Here is a 23,570-nt window from a genome sequence, read left to right as displayed (position 1 = left end):
CTTTCAGTTCAATAACACTGTGGATATAAGACAATATAACAAGTATGGTCTTCATCTGCAGTAGGTCAGGCACTGAGATTCCTCATATTCACTCACAAATGCACCAATAATCTGTAAAATTGAATTCTCCATTTTTTTCTTTTTTGTGCCAAGGGGATATCAACTGTGAGGTGTATCTTGCGTTCAAAACTGGTTAGGGAAGCTCTGTTTACAGAGAGGATTTATGCATTCTTACATAATCCTACAAATGGTCTCCTGCTGTTGTTGCTACTTTTCTACCTGGTCTTACTCTTAAAAACCATTTGGGCACTATGCCAGCTCCAAAAGTAATCTTCTGATCTTTTCAGTGATCTTCACTTTTTTTTTTTCCTCTGAAATGTTACATAGTTTTTAATAAGTCAGAACTCTGTAAGGAAATTCAGGACTGCTATTGATTTGCATTAATTTATGCAGGCAGGAAGATCATGTAGATTTTTCTTGAATTTCAGTCTATGTGCCAGTTAGAAGGTGCAGGTATTACTTGGAATGAGTCTGAAGGGGTGAGAGAAGAGCTAGGAATAGTTACAGAAGAGTTTCCTCCCCTCAGGATTTTCTTACAGCCTTAGCATGGTTGGTCAGATGCTGTTGTCAAAACGCTGCTAGACCTCCTTCAGTTGGACACTTACCAGCCTGTTGTGGTTAAATCTTATTATGAGCCTTTGCACTCTCAAGTTTTCAGTGGTTTATGGAAGTTGCAGTGCTGGTTCAGTAGGTGAGGTCTGTCTTCACCCTTTTAATGGAATGTAGACCATCATATGCAATGGTCTTGAGCCCCATCCCTCCCACCTCATCTACCTCCTAGCTTAGATTTTTGGGGAACGCTGAGGGTACAGGTCTCATCTCTGGGACTACTTGGTAATTAAACCAGTTGAGATTCAGAAATCTCATAAAATATTAATATTGTCATTCAGAGATCATAGAATCAGTTTGGGTTGGAAGGGACCACAAGGATCATCTAGTTCCAGCCCCCCTGCCATGGGCAGGGACACCCTGCCCTAGATCAGGTTGGCCTTAAATTCCTCCAGGGACAGGCCTCAACCACCTCCCTGGGCAACCCAGGGTCTGAGACCTGAAACATCCCAGGGTCTCACCCCTCTCATGATGAAGAACTTCCTCCTCACGTCCAGCCTGAATCTCTGTACCTCCAGCTTTGCTCCATTCCCTCTAGTGCTATCACTACCTGATACCCTAAAAAGTCCATCCCCAGCTTTTTCATAGGTCCTCTTCGGACACTGGAAGGCTACAATAATGTCACCTTAGAGCCTCCTCTTCTGCAGACTGAACAGCCCAAACTCTTTCAGTCTGTCCTCATAGAAGAGGTGCTCCAGCTCTCTGATGGTCGCTCCAGCCCTTTCATCGTACTGCAGAATAAACCAAAGAATGCCTGTGCAGAATACACCAAAGAATAGTTGCCAGACTATTAATCTCACTTTAGGCTTGGTCAGTTTTCTTTTCTTCACTCTTTAATGGAAACTTGCAGAGTGTTTTTTAAAACGTGTAACATTTTTTTTTAAGCTAGGTAAGAAGATGCCAACTTTAGGTGTTTGGGAAGGGTTTTATTGTTACTTGATGGAAATGCATAGTAATTATTTGCTTAATCTCTCACTGTTTTAGATTATAAATCTGGGAAGACTGGTCTGCTCTAAGCAGAATTTATGACTTCTTGAAAATAACCTTTTATGTGAGTAATCAAACTGACAGCTACACTGTAGTGTTGTTAAATGGTAGTCTGGTGAGAAATATTAGACAAAATTTGGTGAGTTTTATAGATTGATCAGGTTCTGGAGAGGATAATAGAGGTTCAGATTCAGTGTCAGTTTGTATAACTTACTGGAACAGGAGTTACTTTTTGGTGTTAAATTTGTAGAAGACAGTAAGCATGATTAGTGGACATTCATTCTTCATTGGGAGCAGTCAGCATGGTTTTACGAAGGGGAAGTCATGTTTGACCAACCTGATGATCTTCTATGAGGATGTAACCAGATGATGGTTGGTTGATGATGGAAGAGCAGTGGATGTGCTTTACCTTGATTTCAGTAAAGCATCCTCATAGCTAAACTGAGGAGATGTGGTTTGGGAACCGGTTAAAGGAAAGAGGTCAGAGAGTTGTGGTCAATGGGGCAGTCTAGCTGGAGGCCTGTAACTACTGGAGTTCCTCAGGGGTTGGTACCGGGACTAGTATTATTCAGTGTATTCATTAACAATCTGGGTGAGGACATAGAGTGCACTGTCACCAAGTTTGCTGATGACACCAAGCTAGGTGGAGTGGCTGACACACAGGGCTGCCATTGAGAGAGACTTAGGCTGGAGTTGAGCAGGGAGAAATTTAATGAAGTTCAGCAGGGGCAAGTGTAGACTTGTGCGCCTGGGAAGGCATGATCGCATGTGTCAGTACAGGTTGGGAACTGACCTGCTGGAGAGTTGTGAAGAGGAGAAGGACTTGGGAACCCTGATGGTTGGAAGAATGGCCATGAGTCAGCAGTGTGCTCTTGTGGCTAGGAAGACCAATGCCATTCTGGGGTGTATAAGAAGGGAAGCAGTTATTAGGTCGAGGGAGGTTCTCCTTCCCCTTTACTCTGCCCTGAGACCTCAGATGGAGTATTGTGTCCAGTTCTGGGCCCCCCCCAGCTCAAGAATAACAGGGAGCTGTCTAGCACAGAGCCACACAAATGATTAAGGAAGCTGAACATTTTTGTTATGAGGAGAGACTGAGGGAGTGGGGCTTTTTAGCTTGGAGAGGAGGAGACTAAGGGATGACTTCACTAATGTTTATAAATATGTATGAGGTGAGTGCCAGGAGGATGGAGACAGCCTTTCCTGGGTGATGTCCAATGACAGGACAAGACGTGATGGGTGGAAGTTGAGGCATAGGAGGTTCCATGTGAACCTGAGGAAGACTTTTTTCACTATGAGGGTGACAGAGCACTGGAACAGGCTGCCCAGGGAGGTTGTGGAGTCTTCCTCTCTGGAGATATTCAAGAACCGTCTAGAGGAGTTCCAGTGTGATCTGCTCTCTGTGATCCTGCTCTGGCAGGGTGTCTGAACTCGGTGATCTTTCGAGGATTTTTCCAGCCCCTGATATTCTGTGATTCTATTCTGTTTTTCAGGTGTTCCTTAGAAGGACAGTAGTGAAAATAGCTGCAAGTGTCTGAGTGCTGTCAGTTTCTCCATACTGCTGTTGAAATGTTTCTGTGGGACTTCCCTTCTTGGAAGCATGCCAGAATGAGTGTGTGGGAAGACTTAATACTTGCTACTTACATAGCATTTTGTATGTTCAAAGTCTTCTGCAAATATTAACTAATCTTTATTTAACGTTTGAGCCCAATTTCTGTCAGTATAAATCAGTAGCAGCCAGTTATGACCCCTACTTTTTTGATGTGAAAAGAACAAAATGGTGTAACTAGTGTAGCTAAGAATAATCTTTGTCATCTTAGTAACATACCATTTTTTATCACTCCCGTTCAAGTTTAGTGTGATGTAGAAAAAAGTTATGAATATAGTACTACCTTTCAGGAGGTCCATGTGTTGTAGGATGCTGACTGCTGGAAAGAATAGCACTTTGTTCATTTTGTATATGGTATTTCAAGCTTTTCTGTGCTATATTCATATTTATTTCTTTCCAGTCTGAGGAGCCATAGCATATTCATAGCAAGTAATGCTGCGAGAATAATGTTCATTCTGAACTTGCTTTGTAAGAGCTGTCTGTCGTTCTTAAAATATAGTCTTGAAAATGACTTTAATTGCTTATTGTATACCTGTACTAAAAGACTATGAAGGTCTTCTCTCTGTGTTCTGGCACATAAATGGTAATTTTCAGTTAACTGTTATTTATCAAATATAGCTGGTGTGATTAATTTATTATGCTGATAGTGTTTTGATTACAATTGAGATCTCACAACATGATAACAGAAGTAGCCATGTATGTTTTTACTAGGATCCTGTGATCTGCTTTGAAAATGACTACTATGTTGGGTTTTGTCTATATTGGTGATATGCTATAAGTGAATACTGTGTTGTATAGAAGTATTTTGTTGCAACAGTGTCTGAGAAAGGAATGTGGATTTAAACTAGATTTATAATTTATAGAAGTGCCTCTTTGGAGTAGCAGTTTTACATAAGTCTATGTAGTTGTATGCTTTACTATATTTTAAGATTTTCTACTGCTCATTTTTCTTTTGAAGACATTGCAAAATACTCATTTTTTCAGGTAATTGTAATATGCATGAATTTATAAATGTCTTTGCAAGTTGAGTTTGATATGTTTTCATGTTAAGCATCTTTTTAAAGAGAAGCTACAACAGTTCTGATGTCAAGATTTTGTCATTCCATATTTTTCTCAGAGTTAAACATGAAAATTTTCGGAAACAGGTCTGTATAGTAAATTATGTGCCTGGAAATGGTGTGGGAGAAATACTAATAACAGGGCCATCTTGGTACAGGTAGGGTACTGTGCTGAAGCAGCGCTCTTTGTTTCTGCACGAGGATTGGCCTGGATACTTTCTGTGGTGTGGCGTGGCATTGCATCTTGGAAACACAGAACAGTAAAGAAAACCAAGTGGTAGATAAGAGCATATTTGTCTTGAACTTGGAGCAGAGAGTTGAAAGTGAAATTTTCTAAATTAATGTAAAAAAATTTGGTATGGCAGTAATATGTAGTTTCTGACAATGCATAGTTTGCAGAGTTTTCAGAATAAAATTCAGTTAAGTCTGTAAGGAAGTTTGATTTATAACTTGTGATGCATTGAATGCTGATTGCAAATTTCAGAGAGAAAACATCTAGAGAAGAAGGTCTAGTATTTTGCTTTCTGTTCTGTTTTGTCTTTGGACAAACTCTCCACTGATCTTAAAGTGGATGATATGTATTAACTGACTGTGATGTTTCAGTTAATGAGAGCTTTGTGGTGATGTGCAGTAGCTTTAGAAATAAATGTCTCTGAGACTTTTAAGTTCCACTAAAATGTAGTTAGCTTTAAAACAAAATTGTTGGTGTACAGAAATAAACAGCATGTGTGAGTATCCCCTATGCACGCCTGCTGCTGTTCTAATAATTCTTCTGATCTCAGTTAAAATAGTAGTCAACTCAGGTATTAACAGAGTAAAACAAATAATTTTGTTGATTTTTCTGGTATCAACGTGCTTTTTAGAAGCTACACAGATCAATGAAGAAAACCATTAGAAATAGAACTAGTTCTCATTACCTATTCTTAGAGTATTAAACTGTCCAGCGGTGAGTGCTGTCTGTGATTGAATAAAGCTAGTCCTGGTTTTAGAGAAAGTAGTGGCAGATTCTAATCAGGTATGGTATGCCGAAGAAGCATAGTAATAGTAGTATATTATAGAACCTAAATGTACATGGTAAAATGAGCTAGTGGTTCTTTGTTAGACCGGGATGTTAGACCTTTCTATTTCTGTCACATCTTGATTGCTTTCATTGCCATTTTCTGTAGGGTTTAGACAAAGATGACCAACTACTGGCATGTAAGAACACTTTGAATATTCAAACATCACAAAAAAGAATGACTTACCAATTCTTGTTATTGTTGGAAAAGAATGTTGGGGTCAAGCTCATGGAGAAACTGTCTGCTTACGGCTTGGATGTGTGGTTGCTTCACTGGGTGAAAACCTGTCTAGATGTCTGAGTCCAAAGAATGGTGGCAAATGGCATTTAGTCCAATTGGCAGCTGGTCACTGGTGGTGATTTCTAGGGCTCAGTATATGGGCCAGCTCTACTTAATATCATCAGTGATCTGGATGGAGGGTTGAGTGCACACAGTAAGTTTGCAGATGATACCAACTTGAGTGTAAGTGTTGATCTGCTTTATGGTAGGAGTGCTCTGCAAAGTGATGAGGATAGGCTGGATCAATGGGCTGAAGTCAGCTTTAGGAGGTTTACTAAGGCCAAGTGCTGGGTCCTGTGCCTGGGTTAAACAGCCCCATGCAATGCTACAGGCTTGGGGCAGAATGGCTGTAAAGGATATGGGGGTACTACTGGTTTACAGCCATCTGAGCATGAGCCGGCAGTGTGCACAGGTGGCCAACAGCGTCCTGGCCTGTATGAGAAATAGTGTGTCCATCAGGGCCAAGGAAGTGATTATGCCCCTGTGCTTGGCACTTCTGAAGCTGCACCGTGAATACGGGGTTTAGTTCTGGGCCCCTCAGTACAAGAAGGACGTGAGTTGCTGGAGCATGTCCAGAGAAAGGTATTGAAGCTGGTGAAGGGTCTGGAGAAGAACTCTTATGAGGTGTGGTTGAGGGAAACTGGAGCTGTTTAATCTGAAGGAGAGGAAGTAGAGGAGAGATCTTTTTGCTCTCTGCAACTTCTTGAAAGGTTCTGTACTAAGAATGCATCATAGTGTTATAGCCAGAAAGAATAAGCTAGATTTGGATCAATGTGTGGCAACTTTTAAAGTAGTTGTAGCATATCAGAACAGCGTGGACATATTTTTGCCTTTGGTGTAATTTGACAGTTGATCCTGTGTGCCTGGTATCTCACCGATTGTGGTAAGGTGTTTTCTTTCATCAACCATAGGACTTTTGCCAAGCCAGCTCAATTTACTTAACTTAAGAAAGCTAATTAATTCAAAAAGAAACTAATAGATCGTTGCTGAACAAAGGACCTGGCAAGTGCCCTTGACTATGAGATATGTTCAGAATTAAAATGCAGGGAGAGAGGGCAGCAAGGGTGCTCCTTCCACCAGTAGCAACCCATCTTTTTTTTTATTATATTATCAAACTCCAGTGGTTGTTGTTTGTAGTTTCATTCACTAGCAAAAAAGAGGATAGATACAGTTGATGCAGTCTGTTCAAATTGTTACAAAGTGCTTTCAGTTGAATACTGAGAAAAAAAAATGAAATCACTGTTACTTGGCCAGGTTGTTGCTGTTGGTTGTCTTCTTTTTCTAAAGATGAATAACATAACAACTGGAGAAATTTTTTAAGACTAAAGATTATGGAACTAAAAAGTAAGTGAAACTAGGGAAAGTGTATGTTTCAGAAGTGGATTGTGATATAGTATTTGTGTAGCATGTTATATTGTAAGTTTTCGGTAATTGTACTGTATAACCTGAACTAATGGAGAGCATGATGCTTTTAAATATATGCTAGGTTTAGGGATTTGGTAGTGTCTGTACAAAAGACTTAACAAGGACATTTACACTTAAAGAGTATCTGTTGTAGGTTGTACATTCAGACTTGTGTATCCCAACATACTAGAACATAGTCCAGAGTATTACAAATTTGGGGTGTCTGTGTTCCCAGCCTTGCATAATTTTGCCACGTTGTTCCTTTTCATAAAGTGGTTGTTTAAAGCCACTAACATGGCAATAGATTGTGCTCGAAATAAAATGTAGGAAGATTTTGCAGTTTACTTGGGAAACACGTAGATGACAGAATTAATCACTTAGATGTGTCAAACAGTACAAGCTGCATATTGCTGTAAATAAAACTGCTATTTTGGCCATCATACAAAAGCTTAACTGTTGCATTTGTCACATTCAGTAGTGACATAGCAAATGAGAAAAGTTAATATTGTTTTATTGTAGTAAGCAAAAAAATGTTACTGGTGTGCCAAAAAGAAAGTCACTTGATAAAATCTATTTGCCTAGTATTGTTATTGGATCCTCAAATCTTGAGAAAGCAATGCTGAGTAATATTTGTTTGGTTCTATTAAGATCAGGAGGAGAAGAAAATAAGTGTGAGAGAAATATAAATTACCAGGAAAAATAGTAAGAAAATACGTGTGTAGATAATTTAAATGATACAATACAATTGTAAGTCAGCATTGAAGGGTATGCAAGCTTAAGGCAGGCAGTAAGGAGTACTTTTCAGGAAAATAGAGTATTGTGATTAGTTTATATTGGCTTTACTGGACAAATAATATCTTTATCTGTACTTGTGAAGATATTTGGTCCTGCTATGTAAGTTAGGGTTTTATTTGTTTTGGTTTTTTTTTTTTTCCTTTTTTAATACTGGATTTTAACTAATACTTAGCGTAACAGTGACCTTTGAAGCTATATGCTTTGCTCATTATTTTTCATCTCTCTCTTTCTCTCTCCCTTTTTTTCCTTCTCGATTTCCTGCCTCACTGTCTGTTCTTTTAAATAAAATGCTAATTCAACCAGTGCTTGATAAACTAAGGGCTTTCATTTTCTGTAATGCTGGTATTTATAATTCACAAAACAATAACTTTTTGATGAAAAAGGCCTAGAAGCACTCTTAAGTGTCAGTGAATCGAAAATTGGCACAGCTCCATGTTAGGATGGTTCTAACATACTCTGCCTGTTTGTAAAATCAACCTGTAATTCTCAGTCAGGTTTAATGATAGATCACACATCTCTCCAGGATGGATCTAGCATTATGTGTTCCTGCAAAATTACCAGAGATGTGGTTGCATGCCTCAGTCTAGTACACATTGAGTTCATGACAGGATAATCTGGTGCTGCTTTGCTCAAATGCTAACAACTTTGGTGTCACTGTCAAGGGACTCTTGGAGTGTGCTGCTGCATTGTGTTGGCACAAAAGGCAGAAATTTATGCAGAAAACTGAAAGATGTTGTGACTGAAGTGTCATGCTGCAGTTTTTGACTGTCCTGTAAATTAGATCTTCTGTGCTTAGACTTTTCCTGTGGTGTCTTCATTTTCATAGAATCAGTCAGGGTTGGAAGAGACCACAGTAATCATCTAGCTCCAGCCTGTCCAGGTCCCTCTGAATGGCATCACTTCCCTCCAATGTATCTGCTGCACCACACAGCTTGGTGTCATCAGCAGGCTTGCTGAGGGTGCGCTCAATGCCTCTGTCCATGTCACCTACAAAGATGTTGAACAAGGCTGGTCCCAGGACTGATCCCTGAGGGATTCCACTTGTCACTGGCGTCTAATTGGTCATGGAGCCATTAACAGCCACTCTGGGTGCAGCCGTCAAGCCAGTTCTTTATCCATCTAGTAGTCCACCCATGAAACCCATGTTTCACCAGGTTGGAGACCAGGATATGGTGCGAGACAGTGTCAGAGGCTTTGCTCAGTTCCAGGTAAATGACATCAGTTGCTCACCCCTCATCTATTAATACAGTGACCTGTTCATAGAGGGCCTTGAGGTTTGTCAGGCAGGATTTACCCTTGGGGATGCCTTGATGATTGTACCAAATCACCTCTTCACTGTTCTCCTGTCCAGGAGGATTTGCTCCATGATCTTACTGGGCACAGAGGTGAGATAGACTGACTTGTAGTTCCCCAAGTCTTCCTTCCTATCCCTTTTGAAAATGGGAGTTACGTTTCCCCTTTTCCAGTCAGTGGGGACTTCACCAGACTGCCATGACTTTTGGAATATAATAGAGAGGGATTTAGCATCTTCATCTGCCAGTTCTCGTAGTACCTGTAGGTGTATCCTGTTGGATTTCATGGACTTGAACACTTTCAGGTTCTTCAGATGATCACAAACCTGATCTTTGCTTATGATGGACAGTTCTTCCTTCCAGTCCTCATTGTCTTCCATGACTCCAGGAGTGTGGCTGGAGGCCTTTGCAGTGAAGTCATCGAGAACGTCAGCCTTTTCCATGTCACTTGTGACCATTTCACCTGTTTCCTTTCTGAGTGGGCCCACACCTTCCCTAGTCTTCTTTTTACCATTAATATACCTGTAGAAATCTTGGTGTTCCTTCTGACTTCCCTGGCTATATTCAATTCCAATTGTGCCTTGGCTTTCCTAACCTGATCTCTAGCTGCTCAGGCATCTTTCTTATATACCCTCCATTCTAGCTGTCCTTTCTTCCTCTCCTTGTTGAGTTTCTTCTTTTGTGACAGCGTGTCCAGGAGCTCCTTGCTCAGCCAGGCAAGCCTCCTAGCATTCTTCCCTGCTTTCCTCTTTGTTGGTATACATTGCTCCTGGTCACAGAGGAGGTGATCCTTGAATACTGACCAGCTGTCCTGGGTACCACTTCCCTCTAGGGCTTCGTCCCATGATACTTTGGCCAGCAGATACCCGAAGCGATCAAAGTCTGCGTGCTGAAAGTCTAGGGTCGTAAGCTTAGAATATGCTCTCCTGGTTGCCCTGAGGATCTTAAATTCAACTGCTTCATGGTTACTGCAGCCAAGGCTGTCCCTGAGCCTCACATTGGTCACCAGCTCTTCCCTGTTGGTGATCTTTCCTGTTGGAGCCTATATCTCTGTTTGGGATAAGATAGTTATTAATTCTGAAAATGCCACACAGTTACCTAGTGTAGTCTAGGTTATTCTTCCCCTAAGCATTGTTCCTTGAGGACTGCATATGAATTACAGTATAGGTGAATATTCCTGTTTGTGGTGTCTACCAGTGTAGCTTTATGGGGTACAAAATAAAATGAATGAGTTTATTGCCAAAGTTTCTGAAAACTGTAAAGTACTCCTGGAATACTAAACTTCTCTTTGTTGAGAGCCTAATTAAAACAAAGGTACAAGATACTGCAGCAAAATCAGTGCTACCAATTTTGCTTAATAAAGACTAAATTACATGGTAGGTAAATACTGTCCATTTTATAATGGCTGAATATCAGTTATCTTACTCTAATTTGGTAGCAGTTACCTTCCTGAAGTAATTATTTATTTAAGTAATTTTCATTTGTTTTCTCTTCCTTCATTCCTGCCTCCACATATATTTAGATTTATGAATAGCATCTGCCTTTTGACACTGGGAACTCTGTCTTTTGGAATTCTCTGAAAGACATGGTAATGCTGCCCTATTTAATTACATTAAAAAGAAGATAAATCTTTTCCTTGCATTGATGTTTGCTAATTCTTCTTGTGAAGTACAGCATAGCAAGTAGAGACGAGGGAATAGTCAGTAATGGAGATGGAGGCTAATGGGTGTACATTAGCAACTACCCCTGACAAGTCGTAGGAAACCATGAGGGCCTTTTAAAAAGAGCCTGCTAAACTGGATAAAGGTTAAGGGGGCACTGGGTTTTAGAGGCCCATTCTTATCTGTGAAGGTAGACTTGATCACATGATACCAGATAGGGCAAAAAGCTGGAAAGGCAGAAAGAAAATGTTTTCCCTCTTGTTCTGGTAGTCACTGTTATTTGGTTAGATGTGCAGTTTCCTATGAAGTATTGGGAAAATGCTGATACCTTTTTTTGTATTAAAATACATTGTTAGGCTTCTAAAGACCTATAGAAATGTGAAGGCCAAAATCAGTTTCAAGTTCTTAAAGCATTTAGCAGTTCTTGGACTAAAATTTAATTTTGCTTTTGTGTGTCTTGATAGAGAGTATAAAAGCCATGCATTTGTTTGAACAGTTTTTTACATGAGACTGGTCAATTTTAACTGAAATGATTAATTACTTTGGACTAGGAGTACAAAGTATTGTGTTCTTGAGTAAATGCTTCTAAGAAAGTTCCTGTAATACAATTCTCTCTTTTTTTAAATATGTAGTGCTTCTAATCTAACTCTGCCTCAGAAACAATGTTATGAAAACCCAAGCTTAGGAAAGTGATTGTTGAAGGCCACAGATAATTGGTCAGCAGGTGTTTTGCTGAGTTCTTGAGGGAAGTAGATTTTGCTAGGGTTAAGTTAGATGAACACCATCAGAGGAATTTTAAAAGAATGTCTTGGGTCTAAGTCTAGTGAGGGAGGCTGAAAACTAGCATGTGCTGCAAAGATTCAGTTCTTTAGAGTAGCCAAAACCACCTTGGTAGTCTGACTAGTGGACGGTCATCTTGAATTCTTTGTTCAACTGTATTTAACTGTTTGCATTTCTCTGTAAAATGTATCAGGCTTAAAAATCTGTTTGGAAACGCTTGTCTCTTTAAGACATCTTTCATCAGTAGCATTTGTTCTGGCATTTTCCTGGAAACTACACAAATGCCCAATCACAGCAGGGAAAATAGTAAGTATTCAGGTTTTTAATGTTTTTTCTTGTGACTAAAATGTGAGATTCCATTAGGAAGCCTCTAGAAAAACATTTTGGATTTCACAGTATTCATATCAACACAGTGCCTTAAATATTTTTAAATTATTTTTTCTTTCTTACACCATAGTTGTTTCAGGGAGCACCACACAGCTTACCTTTTTTGTAGGGCAACAGGTTCATAGCCGGTTTTAATAAGTAAGTTCAGTATAGTTAAAAGGTTGTCTTTTTTGAATAACTGCTACTTATTTGTGTTGGCCAGCATGTTCTAGTATATACATACTGCAAGTGGATTTCACTGAACATAATTTTGCTTGTAGTGTCAGAACCATGGCAGAACTTTCCTTATTGCCCATTGATAAATCAGCTGATGAGTTACTGTGCAGATATGTACTTTGCCTGTACTCTTTGCTTTTATGGTTTTCAGTTATTGGAAAGGAATTGCAGAAGCAGTCCAGAAGTTCCAAGCAGTTGTCACAGGTTAAAGTGAGATTCAAAACGTTTAGTTAAAATGCCTGATTTTCTTCTGATTATACTATAAGAGACCATAGAGAGGATACAGGGAGCCTGTGCTGCAGGGGCAAATTGATTTTTTTTTTTGAGATGCAGGTGACTTCTGTCTGTATGGTAATACTCAAGAAGGTTTGGAGAACTTGGTCTCATCTGTTAAAATGCATTATCATTTTTCTTCCCCCCATGGATGAAAATGCAGGCACCACTGGAGCAGAGGTAGCAGAAATTTTGCCTGCCTTAAAATGACTGGGGGAAGCAAGGAACATGAAAGACTTTTTATTCCAGCTATGCAGGTTTCTTTGGGTTGTTGGGTGTTCGTTATTCTTGGGCTGGTTCATTGGAAAACTGGTAGCCTATATCCAATACCAAAAACTGTCTCATGTATAAGAGTTTGTGAAAGGTTTGCTGAGAAATTATTGTATTCAATTACAATATTTTAAAGGTTTTGTGGTGGTGTTGGGGCCCGGGTTCCCTTAGGAAAACCACAGAATTAAACTCTCCAGTGGGACTCTTCATGAGTGTTATGTCTGTATTACAAATGCTCTTGTGAAAGGCAGGAATTTTGCTAATTGTGGCTCAACAAATGCTTTTATCAGTAAGTTCTCTTCACTCTTGATAAAATGCAAGTGTGTCCCATCAGGGGGTGACTGAGTGGTCTAGAATACTGCACTGTTGGTTTGAATTTTTAACTGCTCCGGTTAACACAAGAAATGAGGACTTCTCGTTTTTTCACCCTGTCAGTAGCAGTGTGGGGCAACTGTTACCTGCCTGCGCATAGCTATATATGCGTTACTGATGTTTCTTTAATCAACCATAAGCAGTTTCTAGAGAACACCTTGAAGACCTATTGTTTACTTGGGGATTTATTGCATTTGCAACATCACACCTCTGATTCTTCTGATTACAGAATATTATTAGCTGCCATTAGTACTGAATACTTAATCATGGTCGCTACACAGCGTTTCCTTCTTTGTGATGTTTTGTCTCGCTCATTATGGCTCTTTCTGTACAGTGTTTAGGTTTTGCTGACTTTTGTCACACGTTGTGTTTTTTCTCCATCATTACAGTAGAGTTCTGTATATTACAGTGGAAGTTCTGTGTTAGTCTTGCTGACAGAAGTTTTTGTAGATTTTTTTGCACAATGAATGAAATGTGGGTTTTTTTTCATTTAACCAGGGAAGATGGAAATTCTGTCCTTATGATTTGTTAGTTTCTTTAAAAATATATTTAATACAGGTGCTTTATATTGTTTGTTTCTCCGTTTAGTCATGTGCTCTAGAAAATGGAAAAAAAAATGTCCAAAAATTTGGGGTTTTGCCTTCATGTTGCTTATATTAGAATTATTAACAAATATCAGGTCATAATGTCTATTAGAAGCCATGTGATGCAGGAGAACATCATATGATATTTCATCCCTAGTGTTTTAAATCTGTAGTGTTGTCATATGACACTAATTATTGTCATGCTCTACTACTGTACTGGAGATGGACATTATATGAAATGAGGTTGTGATGTATTTTTAAGTCTTAAGTTGTATTTATTCAGTCTGCTATTTTAGTGTAAATTTTGGGAATCCTAATTATTAAAATTAGTTCTTTTTGTGTAAGGATAGGGAACCCTCATTGGGTGTCAACCTTGATGATGTCTTAATTGATCAGAGATTTGGTTTAAATAGTCTGGGCACTTTTGTCCCTTCACAAACACTAGCTTTCATTTTGCACAAGAATATTATTTTGGTAAAGGAGAACGATTAAATGGCATCATTTTATGCTGGTGCTTGAGGGTTGTAAATACCAATCTGGCAAATTCTTGAGTTGGAAATTGCTGCCTGTGTTGCTCCAAGGAGTCACCTCATATGTGAAGTGAACCACTTGATGAGTACTTCACTTTCTTCAGGGTTATTAGAGGAAGTGAAAATATTATGGTATGTACTTCTGGAAATAATGCTGGAGAATTGTACGTTTCTCTGCAAAATGGTGGCTTTCCCCTCCTTCTATTTAAACTTAAAGTGATTACTGGGGAAGCAAAAGTGAAGATACCTTCATATAACTTAAAATTCTCAGTTTATGTTACTACGAGTTTTCATGTATCATAATTTTCTCTCTGTTCTTTTGGGGTGTGCAAGGAGACTGTGATTGCAGTTCTAAAATATCTATACTCAGTTGGGCTTTAGCATAGAATTAAATATAGAAATTCTGTAATGTAGAGAATGATAAAACCTTTGTTGGTGTAGACTGTAACTTGTAGTCTGTAATCATTGTGCAGTTAATAAAATTATATGGTCTATTACAGAATGGCATACAATTACTTTGCTCAGAAAGATGAGGTTAGTATTTGTATAATGCTACAGAGAAATCTGATGACATTGTTAGGCCTCAGCTGGTAGGGTATCCTTTGTGGATTGGTGTTTTTGTAGTCAGGGTGAAATGAAAAAATTACTTAACTGTGTCCTAGGTGTTGAGTGTTTTGCAGCTTTTTCAAAAAAGCTTGAATGAACAATTTTGATGGAGTACTTTGTTTTCTTACATTACTGCTTACTGGGATGAAGAGACTTCTTTAGAGCTTGTCACTGGTAGTAAGTGTTTATTATGTCTAGATTTAGTGCTAAGGCTTGATGTCCAGTTTTTAGCACTTATTGTGCTTTCTTATTTTTAATGATATACATGCATCTTAATTGGACTTATTTCAGAACTGTGCAGAGTTCTGTAAATTGAGTGATATCTGTGGTTCTTGTCATGTATTTTATAAATTTCTCTGATGTTTGTTTTATTTTACCATTGCAACATTCTGTTGCTGTTCCTGTGCTTTAGGCCTTCAAATGATCTAACTCTGTTCTTAGACTTTACTGTGTAAGTTAAGTTCACAAGTAACTAATTACTACTTGTTCTGTGGTCCATCATCAGTCTTCTCTGACCTTTGTAAAGGTTCTGTTTTGCTGTCTGGCTCTTTCTCTGCTGGTCGGCTGTTCTTAAATTTGTTCCTTCCCTGCAGCTAAGACTTAACACAAGAGAACTTTTACTAGTTTGTGGCCTAGAAAGTGTATCTTGCTATAATCACCTGCAAGAAGTGTTTACACGTATTTCTATGGTGTGGTGTTTTTTTTTTTTTTGGGTTTTGTTTATAGTGATCTGTGTATTGTACCAGATTCTGTGTTTCTCAGTAGTTTTTCCACTTGGTATATAATGTCTAAACTTAATTCTCATAGTAATAAACTGTATGTTCTGCAATTAATTTTTTTTGGCTAGCATCTGTTTCACAGTAATGAATAGTAGCAGCTCCTAAAATGTCTGTCGACTGTCTAGAGAATTGTAGGAAAGTTGGCATTTAAAATGTGCCTCCTAATGAAAAGTGGGCAGCTTTAATTTAATCCATCTTTTCTCTACTTCCAGATGAATTGTATGTATGTCTTTGTTTAAAAAAACAAACAAACTAAAAAAAAAACCCCACAACAATTTTTTTCCTCTGGACCTCTTGCCCTTCTGTAATCTCAAAGCTACCCTTAAGTTAAAAATAATATGCTAAAGGTAGAAATGTAGGGTAGTTCTGTTTCATATTACAAAAAACATCCAGAAACCCACCTTCCCCCACCCTATCAATAAAACCACCCTTCCCCCCCTCTAAGAAAACCAGCTAACCAAACCCCACAAAAAACTCAAAACAGCTATCCAAGAAAACAAGCAAATAGCAAAAAAACATGAAACAAAACCCCCCAGCTTTCTTGCCATGATGCTGTTATCACTATTGTCTCTTCAAGTCTTAACAGCTGTTGAAAAATGTGGCTCTGATTGCAGGTTCATTTTAGGTTGCTTGCAAGACTATTTAATGATCTAGGATTTTCATACCCTAGGGCAAGATTACAGTAAGTGGAGGTCAAGCTGAACAACCGCCAGACCTAATTTACACTGGGATAAAAATGTTCTTGTCTAACAATTAGATTGAATGTTATTACCTCTTTCCCTAACTTATGCTAAGATTTGGTTTATATTATTTCAAGACTAAACCAGTCTTAGGCCAAAAAAGCATCCTCTGAACAGAATATTAGCTTTACCTTTCAAATATATGACACAGCATATGATCAAGTATACATAGTAATGGCCCCTATCTTCCGTGTTGTGGAAGAAATAGGAGTCTTAGTCCAAAGACAGGATTTTCTTAATACATAAGTATTCTTAGTGTTGTGTCTACTGGTGCTGAAACAGGGAAGAAAAGGATCTTGGAAAGATGTAACCTGTCTGATTATTTACATTTAGTCTTCCAAGACAGGTATAACTGTAACAGTAGTATTATTATAATTGCTTCTTCAGATCAGTTACTTAATAACCTGTGTTTTACAGCTTCATTGTAGATCATGTCCAAAACAGTGAGAGGTTTGCCATATAGGTTAGGTGAGGAATTACATCTTAAGCCTGGAACACTTCAGCAAATTACACTTAGTTGTATATGGGCAAACAAAAGTGAAGATGGTAAATGCATTTTTGTCAAAGCATTGTGTTATTGTAACTTAATGTGTAGCTGTTTTGTCAGATGATGTTAACTTCTAGTGGCATTCCTGTACATGAATTCCATTAAAATTTTAGAAAATACTGACTATAATCCTACTCACAACCGTATATTATCCTTATAATTCTGATAAGCAATGCAACAGCATGAGAATTCTATACTGCTGTTTTCTTGTAGAAGCAATTCTAAACATAAAGTGGCTGAGTAAGAACACAAAATTGGTAGTTCACATCAGTAATATAAAAAGATTATTATAACATGGCTCATTACTGATCCGACATTCTTATGAAATCAGTGCCTGAGGCATTAAAATCATAATGTGAAGAAAGTTACTACTTGATGATACTTAGGTTTACTAGGATTTTTTTTTTTGTGTAAAGGTATTTTAAACATGAAAGAATCTCAATCCAGTCACTTAATTTTCTGTCACTTCAAAACAAAGAATAGACATCCCTGTGGTAAGAAATGACCTGTAACAAATAGACCTTTGTTTCAGGAACTGAACTTGCTGTAAGTAGTAAATGAATTTTGCAGAATCTTACCAAAGGGAAAGCTTTTCATTTGCCATTAGGTGTTATGAATTGATTTGATGTTAAATTCCTGAACAGTGATCTTGAACAACTGTCAAAAATAATTACCAGACAGAATCTGTTGACTATAAGAATAGAGTTTGCTGAGTTCAACACAGGAGTAATAAATAATTATGTAATTGATGGCTTACCAATTAAGTCAAAGAAACACTGCTCTTGAATAAGAAACTGAGATAGTTCAACTTGGTATGGGATATTTGACTAGATATACTGTTCCCCAGAAATTTAAATATCTATTGTAAGGTAAGTATATTGATTTTTTTCGGCATTGCATCGTTGTGCAAAGCAAAATGGAGTAGAAAGATCAAAGCAGTCTGGAAGTGGTATTGCCTGTTTGAAGTAATCCTTTTTCTGTCCAACTTTAAAATAGTTAGAATTATTACTTACTGAGAAAACTTACAGGAACTAAAGTAGGACTGAAAAGGCTCTATACACTTATCAGTATGTTGTGTTCTCTATTGCTGAGTTACCTGTTTCTGATTTGAGTGTGGGAAGATTGGAGGTATGTGTTTGGTACAAAACAGAGGAAGAAAAGCCTGTGCTAGGGGTAGGAATGCAGTTAATTATGAAGCCACAGTAATTGTTGGGAAAGACGCAGTGGCAGATACAGCCTTTTGCAGTCTACCAATTCTTGTTTTAGCAATTGGAGTATTTTCAGACTGATAAATCAAAGGCGATAATCAACTGAAAACCACAAGAAGATGATAGAGCTCAGATAATGCGTTAAAAGCTAAAAGTAAGTCAGTGACTGAAGCGTTTTCCCATGTAGTTGTTGGACACCTATAGGTTTCGATAGTTGTTCTCTGGTGACTTCTGCCGTGTCAGCTATGTTTTCCATTTCTATGTTCGAGGTTACCACTCATGTAATAAAAGTCAGCACAATTTCATTTGTCAGTTCTTCAGTCCTCTGTAGTTGCAGTTTAGAATATTAGCCTTAATTGCCAGTGGAGATGAACTGTCGTTAGTAGATCTGACTGTGAACCAGAGCATATGGAATGTGAGAACTTGTTCTCTGTTAGGAGCTTTTTTTTTCCTCTTGGTTGCTGTTGTCTTTTTTTTTTTTTTAATGGAATTATAATATTTGATCTAGTTATGTTTCTCCTCCTTCCCCTCCCCCCATTTGTAGCATCCTGTTAAGGGTTCAAGGTAATGGTTGTTCAGCAGTGAATTTGTCAACTACAAGTATTAAATTGCTGTTGTATATAATATGGCTGCTGTAAACATTCAACACTGCAGTGAAATGGTAGCTAACATCTTATAGGTACTTACAAACTAAATTTTTGTAGAGGAGGATGGGGTTTTGGTACACCTTGTATTGAAGGAGAAAATAAACTACAGTGACGGAAAGGAGGCTGTTTTTATGTGTAAGATGTGGTAAAAACAATAGCTTAAATTCTTGATATATACCCAAGATTGCATTTTTGTCTCAGCTGTAGAAAGAAAGAAAGAAAAACAAACCTTCAGCGTGTAGCATGTGAGACTTGTTTCATCTGCTGGAGGTGAGCATTATTAGTAGGTGATTGGTACCTTCAAGTCCTAGAAAGCTGTTGTGTTACATGTAATTCCAGGAGGATGGGGCAGTTCTCTGAATTCAGCTAATGCTATAGGGTACACCCCGTTCCAGAATGCCTCTCTTGGAGTGGGGGAAGGGGGAGGAATCATAGCACATGTAGCTTGTTTAAGAGACATCTGGCACTACTGCTCTTTTTTTTTTTTTTTTCCTTCCCTTCTTTGAAAAAGAAAATACAGGAAAAAGGATAGAAGTAACCACCGCATCTCCACAGCTTCTACTGTGTTGCTGAGCTACTGAAGTGTCATAATTATGTAGAAATATTTTTTAGTGCATTGAATATTGCTTAACTAAAATATTTACTATAAATTATGATACTTGTATAATGCAACCAGTAAATTTTCACAAAATATAAATTTAGCTGAAGGCTGAAATTCTTTTTAAAAGGAGGATGGATCTGCTGGCTTTGTTTGCATCATGAATTTGCTCAAGAACAAAGGCACTTAAAGATTAGATGAAATGGAGAAAGCAAAGGTTTAATTTTTCTTAATTTAACATTTTGCATTTTAGATCAGTGTAAAATAAATGCTCCTGTTTCCCTGTGGTGCCTAATGCACAGCATTTGAGTGACTTTGAAAGGAAGATACTTTCAACAGGACAAGTCTCCCTAACCTTTGCTTCAATTATTTTATATGCATCAAGAGTTTCTCAGTGTATTTAGTAAAATAATATTGGTCTCTAAAAAGAATAGTTTTGATACCTTATCTTCATGTTAGCTTTCATAAAAAAAAAGCACAGCATGCTGTAGCTCTCCCAGTTGGCACAGTTTGTTGCCTGCCACAAGTATAAGGAGTTATAGTTGAAAGAACTTATTGATTTGAATAATGCCAATATTTTTGCAGTGTTCTTAGGATGTATACAAGTGACCACACTGGTTTCCTCTGGATGTTTAATGAATATCAATAGCTAACTGGTAGGTCTCAATATGTGAGGCTTGAGCACAAGCCATGTCTCCCACAAAATTGTTCTTTTAGGATGAATAGAGAGGATGATTTTTAGTGATGATTTTTTTTTTCATCAGCTATTGAATCATTAACAGATTATTAGCATCCTGCATGATGGATATATTTGGTTCTCTAAATAGTATGGAAGACAGCCATGCACATCACAACTGCTGTTTCATATAAAATTAGTATTCAGTGCTGCAGATCTCTCAACACACCAGTTGGGATTTTAGCCCAAATGTTATGAGAGAGGACAAGAGCAAAATGTTGGGTATTAAAAATCTTTAAGTTATGACTGGGGGTGTATGGAACACAGATGTTCTGAGGTTGGCAGAATTGCTGAGATGACTTCTTAATGAAAGATAACAAGGTTTTTATCTTTATTTCTTCTGTTTTAGAAGTGAAGCCAACTTTTGCATGTGTGAGAAGTTGTTTGAATTTTAGTTTGTAAGGATGGTTATTTTGATTGATTGTTGAAAGAGCATAATCCAATTATGAAAGGATTAGGTCATAGCTGTTACTGCTTGGTTTGGATGTGGCACAGTATTTATTCCTTTTTACGGAAATACTCATTTTACTTCCTGATGGCACGGATTTTCGTTTGAGCCAGGGAAAAATGGTTGGCTGCTCTTTATTGTTCACGTATCAAGGTAATGGCAATTTTTGGAGCTTCACTGCAAAAAGGCTTCTGTAACCACTGTTGTGAGACTGATAATGGCAGTAGTTGCCTGACTGAGAGGATGACGGGAGAGCAGTATGCTGGGGTGCAGAGCAGCTGTGTTCCTGCAGGTGGCCCGGAGGGAATCGGATAGAGTGATGAAGTGATGCGGTATCTGTAACTCTGGCCTGCTAAGAGGAAAGCTGGGATGGTGGAGGTGAAGGTGGCAGGATGGAATGGGGGCAGGAAGTATTCTCACACATCAGACACCTCTCCCAACCCCTCTTTAAAAAAAAAATATGATTAAGACAGTTTGACTTGTGCTGTATATACTTTTTGTTTTGTTTCTGTGTTGGACTTGGTCTCTTTAGTTATTATCTGGAAGCAGTGCAACCATTTTCCTGTAGTGTGAGGCATCAACTAAAATGAGTGGATTTTGGCAGGTAAAACACAGAACTAAGTAGGTTAAACCTTTGCTCATCCTGGAAAGCTTGGAACCACAGTAAAAGGAGTACAGTGGGATCTTCAGAGGACTACAGAAAGTGCACTATGCCCGGGGCTGATAGCAGCAGTTTGGAAGATGTGCTTGAGAGATTCTAGTTTCCACTCTTTGGTAGTTCTGTTTTATGGAGATTCTCCATATTTCAGTCGTCTAATATTGACTGCAGCTTGTAGTAGCATCTGATCCCATTGATATATATTGTGTAGTCTCACCTCTAGAATTTGTACTTGAATGCAGTCATTCTTAGAAATGCCCAAGCAAACTTTTGGGCACAAAGCTCTAGTGACCTAAACTTCTCAAAGGGGAAGATCTGTTTGGTGAGAGAGAAAGCTGAGGCTCTTACAAAGTGGCAGGCTTGCTGGCTTGCATTGATCAGTTGAAGAACAAAAGCCAGAACTTGCCAGATGAGATACCTTGTCAGTTGGAGAACCCTGCTTGTGCTGTATGTAATTTGTATGCTGGGCATATGAACAATGATAATTCTGTTCTGGCCTTTTACTGTAGAGCTGGTTACCTGCTTGCTGGGGGTAGTGCCTGTGCATCTTCAGACCTGGCAGTTACAAGAACCAACATTTAGAGGAGCTATGCAGAGGACTGTGCTTTTGAAAATCTGTGTGAAGGGGCATATTGATGTGTCCTGTAGTTTAGCTTATAAATGTAAGACATTTAGGCAGCTAAGAGGTGTGCTTGCCTTGAATCTTAAATGAACTAGTATGTCTCTTTTGTAATGTTGAAGCAGGCATATGTGGCTTTTTTTTTTTTTTAACTTGGTTGTCATCCGACTTGGCTTCTATTCTTCCTAAGAGCCTCATTTTCCACGCAGTCAGACTGTAACATCTGGAAACCATCCCTTCTTTGGCAGACAGACACAACGAGGTGTAACTTCTACTTTTGTTATCTTACCTTTGCCTTTTTAAAAAGCATCCAGAATCAACCCATTGAAAAGATGTATGGGAATTTCGGGTGCATTATTGCAAAGCTCAAGAATGCTGTTAGGCAGAATCATTAGAGTAAGACAGATATTTTTTCCCCTAAGTAAGGTTTGTAGTTGTGTTTGCTATATGGTTCATTAATTTGTTCAGTATTTTGAAATGCTTATATCAAGTGTTTTAAACGTACAATTTTCCTGAACAATGTGAATTACTGGATACCAATTAAAAAATCTCATCAGTCAAACCATAACAGTATGTTTGTATTTCGAAATAGTATTTAACATATTGCATTAACGGTATTGATGTTATTAATGATACCTCTATAAATAATCTGACTGTGAAGCACTGTAGCAGGATGGTTTCCTTCCATAACAGCTGTTTGGATAAATGCAGCAGTTCTCTCTTTCACTGGAGAAGGGACTATTTGATGTTAAGTGTTACTCACTTTTCAAGTCTCTAAAGTTGGGGTGAAGTCTAAACTAACACTTCAGGTTTTAACCTGGTTTATCTTCATACGCCTTTTAAATTTCCTCCTTCCCTACCCCCCCCCCCCCATTATTAAACACTGCTCAAGGGTTTTATTTCAAAGCATTAAAATGTAAAGGTTAATTTTGCTTTCTTTTCACTGATGTATGCCTTTCCTGTCTGGTCTGTTCTGGGGATCACTGTCAGCTGTTAACTGGGCTTCTCCTCTGAAGGCTTGTAAGATGAAAATGGTTGTGTCTGTATGTGTGCAATAAACTATAGAATGAAAACATAGGAAATACATGTGAAAAAAGAGTAAAGAGAATGCTTTGAGGAGGAGACAGCTAAGACTGGGCAGGTGCCTGGTGAATGTGTAGGTAGAACATGCTGCCTCCTTGTGATGTATGGGTCATAGCAGAGGTATTTACCTGGAGACTGGCTCTTCCCTCAGCAACTAGGCAGACAGGTTCATGAGTAGGAGTCCAGTGTGGGATCTGGGCCTCACTGCCAGCTTTGCCCTGCCAGAGCCACGAACAACAGTCTGGACTGTGGCCCCTCCAGCAGGAACAGCTAGAGTATTAGTAGTAGCTATGTGAGGATTCCAGTTGGTCACTTCTTTCTGGTATACCTGATCTTGTCTTAGAGCAGGACAGTCATTGGCAAAATTTGTTGCTGGATTTGTTGTGAAGGAATTGAGTTCATGTGCCTTGGATACTTGATCTAGTGACTGCAGGTGGGCTTGATTCAGTTGAATTATCCAGTGACTCATGAGAGGAGGACATGGTGGCGGTGTCATAATTTGCTGCTTGTTCATTTGAATGCTGGAAGTGATCTGAAACTTTTCTGTGTGTTTGGTGTCAGAAAAGTGTATTCTTAGATGGCTCTTTTTCACCTAATCAGAGGCTTGTTGCATGCACTGGAGAGCAAATACTATAAAAATTGAATAGAGAGCAGGCCAGGGAATAAAAATAGTAGTGTGA

The 23,570-nt window shown here is 38.5% G+C and overlaps 1 protein-coding gene across 6 annotated transcripts in view; it reads left to right on the top strand.

Annotated features, from left to right (window-relative positions):
- The window catches only part of STAG2 (STAG2 cohesin complex component), a 79,770-nt gene that overhangs the window by 10,327 nt on the left and 45,873 nt on the right, over positions 1-23,570 (top strand). The gene's annotated exons all lie outside the window — the stretch shown is intronic.

This window comes from Pogoniulus pusillus, chromosome 19, assembly GCF_015220805.1.
Source record: "Pogoniulus pusillus isolate bPogPus1 chromosome 19, bPogPus1.pri, whole genome shotgun sequence".
NCBI classification, from domain to species: Eukaryota; Metazoa; Chordata; class Aves; order Piciformes; family Lybiidae; genus Pogoniulus; species Pogoniulus pusillus.
Note: the sequence above shows the minus strand (reverse complement) of the source record. Positions and strands in the feature narration are given on the sequence as shown.